The following is a 17,050-nucleotide window of genomic DNA, read 5'->3' as shown; positions in this document are numbered from 1 at the left end:
TTTGTTAATTTACACAGCTGAGTGAGGAAAGCTTGGAATTGTTTTCTGCTAATAAATAAAGATCCCTTAAATTGCTTATTTACAGGCTCTGAACTGGATTACATAGCTGTTCTGTAGCATGTCAAACAGACCTGAGCTGGCTCTCTAGGGCCAGCTTTGCAGATGGGTCTGGGACAGTCTTGAAACAGCCCCTGGGGGCAGATTGCTGGTGAAATTGGTGTCAGGGCTCCCCAGGCTGGCGTAGCATTCGGAGGGAGAGGCAGGGGCTGCTCAGCGGCTCGGTGTCCTGCTCTCAGCAGACAAGCTTAACCTCTGCAGCGCACACATTTCAGCTGTTTAATGTCTGAATAGATGGGAGAGCATTCTGGGAAAGTGAATTTTCCTCTCCCAACAGTATCCCTGCTATCTCACTGGCAGATATTACATCTTGCATTTAATGCAATCCTTCCAAACTGTCCAGTTTCGTATTCTCAAAGCCTGAGCTTTGCCTCTACCTGCCCGTACAGAATTAACCTGTTCAGTCCTGCACCCCACTCACGTACTCAGGGTGCCCCTGGGACAAGGATGTGTGGGACAGCAGATTTTGGGGGATCCTTCAGAGATGCAGCTGGCAGATAGGCAGGAGAAAGAAAATAAACAGGTTCAGGAGGTGGGGAGAAATGAGCTGGTGGAAGCCAGGGGAGGGAAGCAGTGGCAAGTAAACACAGCTGAACAGGAGGAAAAAGATGTTTACGTATGCTTGTTTAAGGTTTGCAGTGGGGATAACTGCAAGTCTGTCAGAACAGTTTCTCCCCTCACAGTGCTGTGAACCCTTTGCCTATTTGTATGCTGTTGTATGGGAGTAAGAAATGTGGCATTATGCAATTCTCTTTATGACCGAAATGCACCCAGTGAGGCTTGGCAGAGATAAATGTAAATGGTTCACGAGGGCCCCAGTTTGAGGCTCAGCTGAAATAACAAGGCAGAACAGGCACATTCCCACCTGTACGTGCACATGTCTGTATGTACGTGTGTGCAGTGCTGGCTTCTGCCCAAGGGAGGAGGCTGCCCACTGAATGGCCACTTGGCAGGGACAGCAATTGAAGAGAGACTTAAAAACATACATTGGATTAAAAAAGGAGATGGCACCCTAAGAAACTTGCAGAGATTACATATCTCAAATTATCAAAACCGAGGAAACGTTGGATGTGGAAATGCAGGCTCTGCACTGTTAGTCTGCATCAGGCTGCACATTCTGAAGCAATATTCCAAGATTCATTTTTCATTTTCTGATATCTTGTTGGGGAGAGACACATGTAGTTGAACAAAGTGATCAATAAAAGAACAAATAAGGAACAAATGCTAAGAATATTAAAGATAAGATTTTATTGGGCAGAGACCTCCGAACAGGACATTTTTCAATCTGTTGTGTTATTTTTAAAATATCTGTTTGACAGGCTTATGTTTCAGGCAGACAGAAAGATAAAATAATATTTTAAAACCCAAAAAATACTAAGATACTGGAGAAACAAAGTTGAGAGAGTAGGCTGGGAACAAAAGGAAACCAGCAAAATAAACTTAAATAATTAAAATAAATAAAAAATACCAGAAATAAAAGTACTCTTTGGAGTTTTACAGTTTTAAAGTCTGATAGTATCTCTAGGTTTTAATATATTGAACTAGAAATGTTAAAGAAATGATGAACATTTATGTACATATGAAAATGTTATGAAATTATCAACCATTATAAAAATGGCTAAATTGCATCTGTCTAAATGATCATAGCAAATTCTTTGGGAACGTAGGGAAAGACATTTATAATATTTTACATTTTTTAAATATCTTGTCTTTGTGTCCCCTAGGAACTTGAAAAGAGCATTATGAGGGAGAGAAAAATGAGAGGAGTGTGTTTACAAGTATTTGTAAGGTGATAAAAAATAGCTAAGACAGAGTGCTTAAATACATCATTTACATTCATCATGTGTGTCTGCATGTGTGGATTTTGCATGGTTTATGTGGCATGCAGTCCTGTCTTATTCTAGTTGAAGAAATATTTGTGGCTCAGTGTGATTTAGGCACATAAAACTGTTTTTTAAGAGAATATTTGTGTTATTTACTGAAGAGCAATACTTACAAAATGGTGTAGCATCAGTAAATTAGTGTTTGCTTTGCTATGGTTTGTGCTTTGGGCTAAAAACAGGTGAAGCCAGGATAAGTTTGTTTGTGAAAGCTTGGTGAATACTAATGAGAAGAAAAATCGTCCCAGTCAAACTGAATAAATTCTATGGATAGTATGAAGGATTTTCAGTGATCCATATTGTCCTTGGACTTGGCTGTTGCATTGTACTTTAAATGGAATTGATTGTGTGGTTGTAATGAAAGTAACGGATTGATTTCTATACAGAGTTACACAGAGTAAATAGAAAAATGTTCTTGTCTTGACCTGCATTCATAAACTAAAAATCAGTGGCTTTTGACCTAATCCTTAATAAAAAATGCAAATGTAATATAGGAAATCAGAAGGTTTCTTTAATTCTTAGAAAATCTACTGTTTATCAAGTTTTGCTTGTGTGCCTTCTTGGATTTTAATTCTTTTTACTCAGGAATTTAGTAACTGTAATCTATTTTCTTATCAAGGAAATTGTACTTTTTGCAGTTCACATATTTTTGAAAAATACATTTGACTGTTTCTTTTCTTATTATTCCTTTTTCCTTAGCTACATGGTATTTTCCTTTATTTAGGTAGAATATTTATGATTTTTAGTACCTTCTGTGTTGAGCAGTGTTTGTATAGCAGTTTTGTGAGTGTGTGACCCATACATTTTTAGTTTGCTATTACTAGATTATTTCTAAAAGATAGTTCTTTCTGAACTGAATATGCAGATTAACATCTTTATGTTGTAATAAAAGGAGAAAAGCTGTTGATGGAAATAAGGTGCAACATTCTTTCTACTTGAATAAACCTAAAAAATGTTTATATTATTACAATAATTATCTCAGTAAAAGGCCATAGAGATATTTATGAGCAACATTTATTTTTTTAGTTTTATTATTTTTTGCATGTGTGACATCACGGTTTGGGCCCCAGTAAAATGCACAATCCAGCTGGTAATTTCTCTCATTGAGCTGTAAACCAGGACTACAATAAGCAAGATCCAACTTACTGCATTCATCAGTTTCTCGGTGAATTTTGTGACTTTATTTTTGGTGCTCGGAGTTTAATTTCTTGCTGAAGTAGAGCAGCGCATTGTGGCGCCACACAAACAAGAAGAGCAAAACAATAGAAACCACAACGCACCGACGGCCACCGCTACTCCATTGTAGCTTCCAAAGGCACTCTATTCTTCCCAGCCCACTTGATATCCTGCAGGTTGTGGCAGTACAATTCACAGGAAAAGCTTAGACATTGAGCTTGCACGCTTCTTGACTCCATTTTAAACCCTTTGTTCACACCGGGGTGGCATTTTTTCACACCACATGTGGCAGCTTTGACTCCTATCCAGCTTGTCGTATAGAATCAAAGTCTGTGATTTCCTACATTCCCAGTGTTGTCTCCTGAGTTGCTGTATTCTTTGTTGCTCCCAAAATATTACAAATCTTAATTTCAGATGTAGGTTTTTAAAGCTTTATAGGCTATGGGATAAGACAACTGTACCTGCACACTTAGATTTTCTTAAAATCAAAGCTGTTTGCAGGGGAGGGGAAGAGCTCTTTTCCCCTCCTTCTTCTCTTTAAAAAAAATTTAAACACTGGCAATTAAAAACTACGTGGTGAATTTGGCATATATTCATTCTGCCTGATGCATGTTTTTCAGAAATAATTTAAATAATGTGTAATACTATATATTTATACAAGTGCTTGTATTTTGTTTCAATATTAAAACATTATTCATCTTAAGAGACTCTTTTGTTGCACACAGGCATCATCTGTTCTGCTCTCTTTTCCTTACTTTTCCAAAGACAACCTTCATCTGCAATTTTGCTGAAAGTTTTACGTGCCTCGGCAATAATGAATTATACTTCAAACTAATTTTGAGGAGAACAAAACAAGTCTACCCCTATATTTTAGGGGTATATGAATACCCCTAAAATATATGTTTTTGAAAGTTTATTAATAGAAGATCTATTGCTTAAATTAATGTCAGTCAGTGTAGCTAAAATGCCACTTCTGTCCTGAAACAAATGCTAAAGTATATATTTCTTACTAAGAAACTTTGCCACGGATTGCAAGTGCAAAGTGACAGGGCAACAATAACATTTGTATAAAAATTGTCACAGGAATTAATGTACTTCACACTTTTTGATATATTTTTAAAATGATCAATGAAAATTAAATGGATGTGTGCTTTGAAAGAACATTCTCCATTCCATGTATATTTACAAATGTGTACGTTCATTGTTGCTGGTTCACTCAGCTGAGGATAATAGAATAATTTCTCCTTGGCACATATGCTAGCCTGTACATTGACATGACACCCTAATAAATATTTTGACTCGAGAGCTGTTGTTTGTTGCTGTTTGTCAGGTGGTTAGAATGGTCTTTTGGCTGCCGCTCCCCTTGCGAACTAAAATATTAAAATGTATGCTTTCAACCTAGCAGCTTTCTTGCTGCATTTTATACATTTTCTGACTGCTCATTCTTTCTTTAAAATATAGTACTGCTGTGTGCTTAATGAATACTGCTTATTCACCAAAATCCACTTAATTGCTTATGGTGTTTATGAAATTCTTACATTGGTTTTAGGTTTTAAGAATTACATGAAATTGTATTATGTAAGAGAATAGTTCAGTAACAGCCTCTAAAAACAAAACAGCATTGTTCTTTTCTGGTTTATAAAATATAATAATTTCATGTGCTTGTTTTTTGCCATTTCCTTGCTGTTTGTTTATGGAACATTAGATGTTAAGTTGTTAAATTGTCTTAGCTGGTCTGACATGTAGCAGCATTGAACAACAGAAAATCTGTTCCAATTAATATTTATTTTGTATTTCAGTCCAAAATCTCAAAGATATAAACCAACTCCTAGTAATAATTAATTTTCAATTAGAAGCACAGTTTTATTAGCTCTGCTTCTAAGAAGATTTTGTGTTATTTAAAAAATCCAAAATATATGAAAATAAACATTTAACTCATAGTTGCTTGAGGTTTTTTGTCTGGGATTTTTTAAAAATGATGAACACTCAAAGAACACATTTAGAATCCATATCTAAAAAGAGTTTTATTTTGCATACTAAATTATACAATTTAGTACAATTGTATACCGTAAAAATTATATAAAATTTATAGAAATGGTTTTGAGAAGATCAATGAATGCTTTAATAAAATTACATTAAAATGGATTTTTTAAAGTTACCTATTACTTTAAAAAGTAATTAATCTAAACTAACATTTCTATAGACAAAATGGGACATTTTCTATTTCTTTTCTGCCAAGCACCTTAGCAGTTTCTGCAGTTTAACTAGTTAAAATGTCCAGACAGTCTGAGTGCAATTTTAGGTCATACAAGAAGAGTTCTTTTATGAAAACTGAAACTATAAAAAAATTAAGCCTTTCGAAATGCAATACTGTAATTTGTGCTAAGCCAAAAGCATGCTATAAGGAAACAAACATAAAATACTCATGCAAGCTTACCCATTTACTGTTTAAATATTAAAACAGTGACTCAGAAAAGCAATGTACACACACTTAGCAGAAAGTTATTTTACTATCACAGTTATCTACATCTAAACTTGACATCACACAGCATTTTTAGAAGACTCAAGTATGAATTTCTCGGAAGCAAGGCAAGTTCAATAAGTGTATCAAAATTAGTTTACCTACTTTCACAGTGCATAATTACTGAAGAAAAGGCATGATCTTATTTCATTAAAGTGTCATGAAGCAGAAATATAGAATAAGCATTTGTCAATATCCATTCCAGAAAATTCCAACTTTTTATTTCTTGGCATTTCTTACTTTTCCCCGTGCTTCTTCAGACCCTCTTCACGTTAATATTTCTTCTATTTCCAGAAAAGAGAAAGGGTGTTGTGAGGGGGGGGGGTGGGGTGAACCCCAACAACAAAACCCCACAAACAATCAGCAAAAACATAATTGGTTTATATTGCCTTTCAGCTTGTGGCCTGTCCTCATATTATTAGATCATACATACTCCCCTAAAATTCAGCTTGGAGTAATCCTCTGCTACTTAAGTCTGGATGAAAAGAGTACTCATTGTGAATTATGTTTCATCTGTCACAATAACCTTCTTTATTCTTTAGTGCACCTCCCCTTTGCCTGCGGCAATTAGAGAAAATAGGTATGCCTTGAAGTATGAGACAGTGGTATCTCAAAAATATATATACTGATGTCATATACAAACAGCTCTGGGCTAGCAGCATCCTGAAGAATATTTCAGCCCCTTTTTGATGCAATCCAAATTTTGTTAGAACAGACTAGAGGCTGGCATATTGTACAAGTAGTTCCTGATGACTTTCAGTAGATTGTTAGGTTTTTTTGACAAGCAGTGATCAGAGATTTTGCCATTCCATTAAAAGAAGAGTAAAAACTTGCTTACCGACTGATATAATTTTCCACGTTAGCTACAATTCTGTTTGTTTGGTTTTTTTTTAATTCGAAGGTGTTAGAGAATCTTTTTCTTCACTCCTCCCTGAAATTCCTGGAGTTCTGTTGAACTCTGCCTGAATATTTCAGCTACACTTTCTCAGTGGTTTAGCATGATTTTCATAATTTCTTGCAATGGACATTTAACTGTTTCATCTTTAAAATAAAATATATACTAAAAAAAAAAAAAAGTTGACCAGTGAGTATCAAAAATGTTTTTGCACTGGTACAGAAGAGCAAAAACCCATGGTAATTTTCCAAATTCTTTCTCTTTCTTATATCAAGGGGAAAAAAAGAATATAAATTCTTTTAGAGTTCTAGTTACCACTGTCAGGGTTATTTTATCTATTAGAATATCTGTATTTTCTTTAAGACTTTCTGCTTTATTGTATCTAACAAACAAGCAAACAAACAAAAAAGCAATTTTTTTTTGATTTTTTACTTTTTGAATTAATTTTGGAAGCTTTCCAAGTTCACATTTGTTTTTCTCCTATGTTAATTTTAAAGCCTTATGGCAGCAAACCACCAGTCAGTATCTTGTTTTGAAACCCCTCACAATTCCAGGCTCTTCATACTGATTCCAAATCAGCCTCCCTTGCACTTTAAGAGGGCTGATGTTCAACTGGAAATGATTAAAAGTGAAAGCACCTTTTTAAAAAAAAAAATTAAGTGCTAAATCAAGCAGGTTAAAACAAAGAGATTCTTCTGTGAGGCTGGTCTAACATAAAAACACTGTTATTAAAGTTCCCAAGAAATTACTACACTACAAAAAACCAATAATACTTGTGAATAAAGGAAGAGTTTGGCCCACTGCACAGGTTTGGGCACAAAAGTGCTTGCTAAGCTATCTATTTCACACATGCAACGACAGAAGGTTCGATATTCATTCGATCGATGACTGAAAAGGCACAATGGCAAAATCGGACGGACTTCTTTTCAAATACAGATCTCCGATGTCCCCCTACAGTCTGCAGTCGCACGGCTGGTGGTGTGGCACAGACGGAGCAAGGGTTACATCAAGGCTGTTCTCTGGACCGTGCAAACAGTCTAGACCAATGACCTGCAGCATCGTGCCCTTTGAAGAAGAGGCAAGTTCAGTCACGACGAAGAAAAATCAAGGCGTACCCCTTTTAACAATAGGGAGCAGCTCGTGGCTGCAAAGAGGTAAGCAGGGGTAAGCAAAAAAAGGCATCTGCTTCCATGGTGACAGGCCAAGCATGGGAACCTTGCTTTTGAAGAGGGACAGTTCTCAGGCTCCCTCACAGGCTATGTCATGCATTATAAGCAAAGGCAGGTTGAGCTGAAATCCGCAGAGTTATTTCAGAGTAAAATGATACGCGAGCACATGGCTGTTAGCAAAAAAAAGTCACATGACTGTTTAGAAGCAGCCTTGCACTGTTTCTAAATCGAGCCTTTCGTCCGGGGCAGTTTCTTCTTCTCTTCTTTTTTCATTGTCCTTGGTTTTTTTCTATCCCTCCGCTTTTGCAGCAAGCTAAGAAAATTGGGAGAAGGTTTATACAAAACAAACATTTGTTTGATACACAAGATTCTGGCTATTCTCCTTCTCTAAACTGAAAAAAGGTCAAGGGTCAATGTTTTTTTCGTGACAGGGCCACAAATCCTTTTGTTAATGTAGCTTTAGCAAATGCCATTTAAAATAAGATTTTGCTTTTCTTTCCAAGTGCATATTATTATTAGTTTGACAGAGTATGAAAGTAATGAATTTCTGTTTCTACAATAACTTTTTTGTTCCAATATTTTGCCAGTTCTTTTTCTGCGTTTTTGGGCTCTACAATGCTAATTTTCAAGATTTGCACTTCTAGAAAAGACAACTAAAAATGCACACAAAATCAACACATAATAGTCCTGCCGTCTTCAGGGGGAAAAGAAAAGCGAATTATCTGCAGGCATAGGTAGTAAAAATGTGATCAGTGACTATAAACCTGTGGTGTAACCATTAACCTTTGAGAATTATTATGTTTGTACTTTGTTTCTTTTTGCTTTGTCATTCCTTTAGCTGCTACATGCTACATTTCCTCCTGAAAAATTAAAATGTGCAGTGTATTTGCCTTGGCATAGGTGTGCCTGGTTTTTGAACTGTGTTTATTATTACATCTGTTCTGTGACATTTTAACTGTTTGTGGTTGTTTGTAAATTTTGATGGCTTGTTATTTTGTTAGAATTTTACTGTTAAAGAGTTTGCTTTGGTGGCTTCTGTTACATACTATATGATGGTCTGTATTATTACAAACGATGGCATTTGTCTTATTATCACTATGAGATTAATTTTATTCCAACTATTCTTGTTAAAACTGGGGGGGTGGGAGGAACAGTGGGAGGGAAATGTCTGGCAAACTGTGTAACAGAGTTTAAAGTTTCAGAAACGCTAATAATTATATAATTTCTATCTGTATTTTTTTCCTGCTGTTTAATAAATGTAGGGACCTGTGGTACTTGGTAGAATTTGTATTGCTATCCTATAAATGTAATTAATATTTATGAGTTCACCAAAGGCAGTATTTTCTCAGAGTGTATTCTGAACTTTTGTTGATCTTTAGGATGGTTTAACTTCAGAGTGAGGACTGTGTATTTGAAATTAAAGGATGTATGTGAACTAACTCTAAGTTGTTCTCAGATAACAACAGGCTTTTTTTTTAAAAAACAGTTTTTGGCCTACCTTGAACATTTATGGGCCAAAATTATGCAAGCAAAAAACCTCAAAAACTGAATAAGAAAATATAAACATGCATAGGAAAATATAAATATGCAAATAAGCAATTAAATATTGACAATAAAAATTAGGGATCCCATTATCTTAAAATCTTAAAGCTCATTACCTTAAAAAGGTCACGATCTGGATTAACTGGATTCATTCTGGATAATTTATACCCTGCATATGCATTCAGTTTTCAGCTGGACTTTGACATGATTGCAAGCTGTACCTTTTCTCCAGAATGTCCATTAACTAGTCCCATTAGTTTAAGAGAAGAATCTATTTACTGGTCTTTTGTGTAGCTTGTTGGATGTAATAATACATTTTGATATTCCTGCTGAACAGCAGATGCATGTTAATAATGGCAAACATTTTCACATACTCACTGTGCTTTACAAATTCATACACTGTGTGGAAATGTTATGTCTTCAAGTTCATTTAGTCTATGTGAAATTCTCTCAATTCTCAATTTTTATACCTTACAATGGTAAATTAAAAGATTAAATAATCTGTCATATGTATGGCACAAACAGTGCAAAAGACAGTGCTGTTGTATTTGGTATTCAAACACGCTGCTTGAAATTATTCTCATGGTAACATAACATTTTAACTTTTTTTTTTTTAAAGAAAGATATTTGCTACTGGAAGGAAGATTTTTTTAAGTGGAAGGCTTTCTTCTTGTCCATTTTAATGTAATTGATAAGAAAATAATTTCTAGATTCACAGTAGTCTGCAGTTTACCAAGGGGAGGTTCTGATCTTAATTATATCCATGCTCATTTCTTGAAATAATTAGTCTCCTCCTATAAGGAGCTGAGGATAGAGCACTGCAATGAAAGATGTGTAAGACTTGGTGTTGAAGGGAAAAGTTGCATCTCCATAAGCAATGAAAACATGATTGTGAAACCATTCAGTTTTATTTCCATTGGTGTTGTTGTAGAGTGGTTTTTACCATGAATTGATGTCCTGCCCCAAAGCACACATGGTCCTGTCCCTCTAGTGTTGTTGATACATTCTGAAAAACCTTTGGGCAGTTGCTTGAGCCATGTGCCAACTTTGCACCTGGTTCATTCAAGATAAAGTTCAGGCTGCCAGTCTGAGGCCTTTTACTTTCCATTTCAGCCAGTGATGACTCAGAGCCTGAGATTCCCTTTTCCCTTTTGGGCCATTCATTTAAATGGAGGAGTAAATAATCTAAACATCTTGTTCCCCTTCTAAAATGCCTTAAAGTGCCTCAAGAAGCACCACTGTTTTGTAACTTCCATTGAGCAATTCAGCTTCTCTGAACCAAGGTAGAAAACAGGGAGAAGGAGGGTTTGTTGGTTGGGGTTTTTTTAATACAGAAGATGCCTCCAGGATGTTGGGAAGTTCTGTGGTTTGTGTAGAAAGGATTATCAGGCACAATTTCTTTTATAAACAGTGCAATTCCTACCTGTGTTATCTTCAGAACTTTTTTTTTTTCTCCACAAGAGAGGTAGACAAAGATTTTTCATGGTTTGCTCTAGGCAAGTTTTGCTGTGTCACCAATTTATTTTACAGGAGTTTTAGACTGAATTGTTCACTTGAATTAAAAAACAAAAAGATGTCATCTCTGTCATAGCATGCCAAATGAGGAAAGAGAGACCATGATCTTCTTGCTCAGTGGAGAGAATTCTGTAAATCTTTAAGCAATTTGCACTCTGGCTTTAAGCAATTTTGACATTGTACTTTTTGTGATATTGCAACAATGTTGTAAATCATAATTTCAAGGACAGTCGTTTATCATGTTGCACATCTTAATAATCTACTGGATAAAACAAAGGCAGCAAAAACTAGATGAACCCCCAGGTTTTAGACTGCTGATACAAAATTCATTACAGTTGACTGAAATTTAAGTAAAAGCCTCCTTTTAAACCCAATGTTTTTAAAAGTGCTGCCAGGTTAATCCCACCAAAGATCCTTTGATCTTATTCTCCAGGTAATTTTTTTCTACATTACCTTAATGACACAGAATATTCAAACCTGACTGTCAACTTCCTAAGAGCAAGGACTTGGAGAAGCCTATGGAGGAAGAATCATCAAAGCTTAAAACTGTGGTGTTTGAATTTTGGTGGCACATGAAAGCCTCTAGATTTTCCTCCTTAAAACCAAGAGCCTTGATAGATCGGTGAAGTCAGCAAAAGTTATTTGCTTTTGGTACTGTACATGGATTTGCATTGTTATGAACTTGGGAATGACTGACTGCATCTGCTTTGATTTAAGATAGGAAACAAATTAAGTCTCTCTGTCTCTTGAGTATTCTTCTTGGTCTGTAATCCCCACCACAAAAAGCCTTAGAAATTCTGATTAAGTTGTTGCCCCTTATTCAAGTCTCCTTCCAGATGCATTGCATATGAATAACAGGTGCAAGAAGAACTCTCAAATGATCAGAAAGTCACATTTTCTCACTGAGTGTCATAGTTCTCTGATGTTTTGAAATAGAAGTTAGTCTGATTCCAAGAACATCTCAAGTGTATGAGGTTCTTTTCAGGGCTGCCATTTTCTGAGCCTCTGTTATTGATAAGTAGAAGTCCTTTAATGCTTATATGCTGTTCACAGAAAGGGAATCTTTAACATTACAGAAATAACGTTAGTCCAAAATAACCTGATATTTGTCATCGCTTTTTAACAGAGACATACAAAACAACAGCAATAACAGCTTTGTTCTTGTGTAGAATCTGGCTAAGATCACAATCACAAGTGATAAAATCTCAGGACAAAATTTTTTTTGCAGAGCTGGTCCTGCCAAACAGCCACAGATCACAGAATGGCTTTGGTTGGAGGAGACATGAAAGATCACAAACTTACAGACTATTCTGAGTTGGATGGGACCCACAAGGATCCACCCCTAAAGTGAATGGTCCATACAGGGATCAAACTCACAGCACTAACACCATGCTCTGACCAACTGAGCTCATCTCAGGGTCAGGATGATCTTGTTCCAACCCCCCTGCCACAAGCAAGGACATCTTCCACTAGACCGGGGTGCTCAATGTCCCATCCAACCTGGCCTTGGAAATTGTCAGGGATGAGGCATCCACAGCTTCTCTGGAAATGCATGCCAGTGTCTCACCACCCTCAGAGGGAAGAATTTCTTCCTAGTATCTAACATATATGTGTTCTCTTTTAGCTTAAGTTCATCCCCTCCATCTTATTGCTACAAGCGCTTGTAAAAAGTCATTTCCAGCTTTCTAAATCTCCTCAAGAACTGAAGGGTTCCAGTAAAGTTTTCCCCAAGCCTTCTCTCCTCCAGGCCTGACGACTGAACTCTCTCATCTTGTCTTCATAGGAGAGTTGCTCCAGCCCTCTGATCATTTCTGTGGCCTCCTCTGGCCTCTCTCCAACAAATCCAAGTCTGTGTTGTCCTGGGAGCCCCAGAGCTGGACACAAAACTCCAGGTGGGGTCTCATGAGAGTGCAGTACAGAGCAAGAGGCATCTGCTGGCCATGCTGCTTTTGATGCAGCCCAGAATATGATTTGCTTTCTGATCTGCAAGAAGATGCATTACCCTAAAGTAAAAAACAATAGAAAAAAAGTAGAAAACAAAGAAAAACAAGTAGAACACATGGTTGGTTTTGCCTTTCTAATATCTTCAGAAGATCATCACAATGATTCTTCTTATTTAAAATGCCTTTTTCTCAGCATTTGCCTCTTCCTTTTAATTTTTTTTTCATATTTGATTTTTCCCTTCCCTAACTAAAGAGTTAATTGTGAAATAAGGATTTTTCAGGAAGAAATATTGACTATTTTTTATATATACCAAAGATAAGCCTTTGGTAGAATTATTGTATCCTATTTCAGAATCAGGGGTGGAAATTTGCCTTGTATTTATATATGTTGTAGAGCTCTGGAAGTTGCACATTACTGACAAGAATTACTTGTGAAGAAATCCTGTTTATGCTTGAGAGTAGGGTGTTTTGCAAACTAGAGCAATCATCCAAAGTTTTATGTGAAAGAATACATAGCAGACTGCAAAACAAGACCAGTCATTTCAGAAAAGAGAAACTTTGAAAAGATCAGCACATATGCTTAGTTATGCCACTGTCAATGATATATTTATGATAGTTCTGGCCTAAGAAAATAGAATTTTCATAAAGAATGAAAAATCTGATGATTTTTGGTTTATGAGGGGCATGGTGGTTGATAGTCTGGCATTAAAAAGTATCGGAAATTACATTCTGAAAAAAATATTTCTTATTTATGTGAAATGACATCCCTTGAACCTTCTGTGACTGGGATTTTGGATCTGAATGGTAATCCATTTCCCTCATAGTCACTTGGCATCCCTCATTTTTGGATGTGTGATGCTAGAGGGGACATCGTACACATACCCTTCAGTATCTCTTTATAGACATCCTGTCCATGAATTTGTCCATGGACCTGAACTATCTGGAATTTAATCATTTTGGTATTGTGGTTCAAGGAGTGAAGTTGTTCAGTGTTTGCTCTTCTGAGAGTTATTCTGATTTTTGGTTTCTGAGCACCAAGTAGGATAACAAGTACCCATAATAACTTCTGCTTTGATGAATAACTCTACTTTTAATTTTTTGTACTTGTGTTCAGCAATCTTCCAAATATTCTGTAATTTGACTGACAGTGATTTTCATTAAAATTTCCTTAGTTATCCCCTCTCATAAAGAATTTTGTCTTAGCACTTATGTGACATGAAAAACTGTTCAAATGCTTGTATGTAAGCAGGATTGGTGAGATGTGAAGAAAACCTTCATGACTTTGCATTGGTCAAGTGAAACTCCTGAGATATTCAGTCCAGCCTGTTACTTGCTGCAAAGCCTCTTTATCTGTGAAAACCCATTTATCTGTACTAGGACTTCCTTCACAAAGCAAGGAGAAAGTGGTATAGTGGTTGCACATTTTTCTCTTTTATAACTTATATTTGGAGGATTTCAGGTAAATTCATCCAAAATAACTGCAACTCCAGTGATCTGATAAGGCCATAAGCAAGGTTTGTGCAATTTAAAAGAGCATCAAGTTGGACCTTTCAGATAATGAAATAAAATTAGTAATGCTTCCACGTGAGGCACCACAGCAACCTCCCAAGGAATGCTGCCAAGCATTTGGAGTGCCCAGGTGTAGGAAGCATGAACTTAGATGTAGCACTCATGGAAAGAAATGGGACTAAAACAAATAGTGGGAAGGGAAAGGTTATTGTGAGCATACTAACAGCTTTATTTCTCTTCAATAAAATAAAGGCCAAGAGAAAACAGTGGGAACAGGACAATTGTGAGTGAGGGAGAGCAATCTAATCTGAGGAACAATGCTGGGACGGAAATAATTGGCAGGAAATCAGACTGGAAGTTGGAATATTTCTAGCTATGAAAGCAGTAGTGTTCTGGAGGAGACTCGCAATAAAGCAGTCAGGTTTTGTTTTTCTACACACGTCTAAGTGTTTGCAAGGTGGAAAATGATACATTTATGAAAGGGAATGTGAAACACAGTCCTCTGTGATAGCAGGAGCTTGGACTGGATATGCCACCACTTTGATCCTAGAAGGGCATGTGTAATGCATGACTGCACTTATTGAAGTGACAGTAATTATGCTGTAGATATGCCTATACTATCAATGTGAATATGTTGTGGTGCTTCTTTAAACTTGTAATTAATACTAATTGAGCCCTCAGAAACTGAAGGGTTCCTCATTTAAAAATCCTGTGCTTTCTCTGAGCGTAACAACAATTTCCTAACTTATCCCACTTCTTGAAAAACTCCATGTTAATGAAAGGAAGGCACTAAATATGATCTGTTGATTACAAACAGCTCAGAGGATTTCTTACTGTGCAGGCTAAATATCTTTTGCCAGCATAGTGGTTCTGCTACACGTGTTTTCGCTTAGTAATGTATTTATTGTACTAGACACGTGATTGTAGATTAATACTTTCCTTATATATTCTGCTAAGCAGAACCTTGTGTTTGCTGTGAAGATGAGGAAAAAAATATAAGTTTTGTGCAGGAATTCATTCTATATGTTTTCTAACAATCCACAAAGACAAAAAAGAATTTTCAAGTACTAAAATTCAGTTTGAGAAATTGAGTTAGTTACTTTATAAAAGTAATAAAATTGTGAATTTATTTGCATGCAAAGCTCAGCACACAACTAAATGTGCATCCAGCAAGAGAGTGCCTCCAGTTTGATGTGCTGAAAGGTTATGGGGCCTGCAAGAGAGAGGATGTTGTACCATGCTACTTTGTTGTTTCAGCTACTGGTATATGACAATTCCCTTAAATTTGTTAATATGTTAAAGCTCATCAAGTCTTGTAGAAAAAAAGATTCCTCTTTTTTGTCTTTATATTGTGTAGTTATGGGACACAACACTGTGTCTTTCTTTGATACAGGCTTCCTTTTGAAATACAGGTGAAACTCAGCTAGTTTATTGCAGAAGTTCTCTATTCCTGTTCTCATGTGCTGTGTCTCTTCCAGGTGTGCAGCTGCCATTCCAGGTGTGCAGCTGCCATTCCACCTCACAGCAGGGCTGTGTTTGCTGCTCCACAAGCTGCAGGTAAGCCCTGAGACCACTCCCCAAAGTTTTTGTCCCAGTCACCATGACCAGCCCCTGGCACATGAAGTTGAGGGCAGTGCAGCTGCTCTCCATCCCACAGTGGCTTTCCCAGGACAGTGAGAAGATGCTCCCTCTGCATTTCAAATGGCTCCTGAGGAGCTCAGATATGGTGCTTCTCCTCACAGCATAGAGCTGGGTTTCAAACCAGAATGAGCCATTGGACTGTGTAATGTAAACCCTCACGTTTTTATATTTTGTGCTGTTACTCCCTTGCATTTTTTCTTTGAAGCGGGAAGTTATTTTAATTTAATCCACTATTTATCTTCATAGCAAAAGTGATTATTTCATGAAATGAAGGATCAAAATCTTTTACCTAATTTAAATTTGACCAGCTTCAGCTCTGAGCCATTGTTCCATTGTTTTCTGCTGGCAATTACAGGTGGTATTTGTTTTCCTATAATGACTGCCACAAATTTGGTCAAGTTAGCTGAAATATATCTGAGATCTCTTAAGACTTTCACTGTAACACATGTTCCCCAGTATTCAGTTTTGCATCTCTTCCTTCACCTCTATTTTTCCCATCCCCTTTTCAAAATACAAAGAATTCTCTAAAGGTAACTGTAGGATTATTACTGATCCTACAGTTGGAGGAAAAAGCAATTGTCCATCACTTCTACTTCACCATCCCTTTGAACATCACAGGGTTGTGCTAAGCTTTCTATGCTGGCACTTTATTTTAAATGATGAATGCCTGTGCTTACTCTGTGTTTACTCTGTGTTTGCTCTGTGCCTTTCAACCATGACTCTCATTCAGTTTCTCCTTCCAAGCCAAGGTTGGATTTTGCATTCATGGTTATCCACAAAGGTTTGCATTTTCCACTTCAAATCGTTTTGTTTTGGTTCATATTAAACATTACTTGATACCTTTGCTATCCCTCTGCCTTCAGGAAGAGGAAGTGATGTAAGAATGACTTATTTTTATGGTGGATTCTGTTCATCCTTCCAGCTGATGTGGACATGCAATCTCAGAAGGATATCATGCCATAATGAAAAGTATATGAACAGGTCTTTTGAAGTAAAATATATCTTGAGAATATCTTCAGTTCAAATGTCACTGATTTGGGATATTGCTTATCCAGTGCACATCGATGTAAATGGGATTTGCATTTTGGTATTAAAATTCAAATATTCAGGAATATTGCCCGTGAGTATGAAAGACAAGTATA

At 36.5% G+C, this 17,050-nt stretch overlaps 1 long non-coding RNA gene across 1 annotated transcript in view; it reads left to right on the top strand.

Annotated features, from left to right (window-relative positions):
• The window catches only part of LOC118688430 (uncharacterized), a 224,181-nt gene that overhangs the window by 75,813 nt on the left and 131,318 nt on the right, over positions 1-17,050 (top strand). Inside the window, exon 3 of the long non-coding RNA XR_004980469.2 lies at positions 15,746-15,824. This is a non-coding gene — a long non-coding RNA (uncharacterized LOC118688430). The remainder of the gene's footprint in view (positions 1-15,745; positions 15,825-17,050) is intronic.

Source organism: Molothrus ater, chromosome 2 (assembly GCF_012460135.2).
Source record: "Molothrus ater isolate BHLD 08-10-18 breed brown headed cowbird chromosome 2, BPBGC_Mater_1.1, whole genome shotgun sequence".
NCBI lineage: Eukaryota > Metazoa > Chordata > Aves > Passeriformes > Icteridae > Molothrus > Molothrus ater.
Note: the sequence above shows the minus strand (reverse complement) of the source record. Positions and strands in the feature narration are given on the sequence as shown.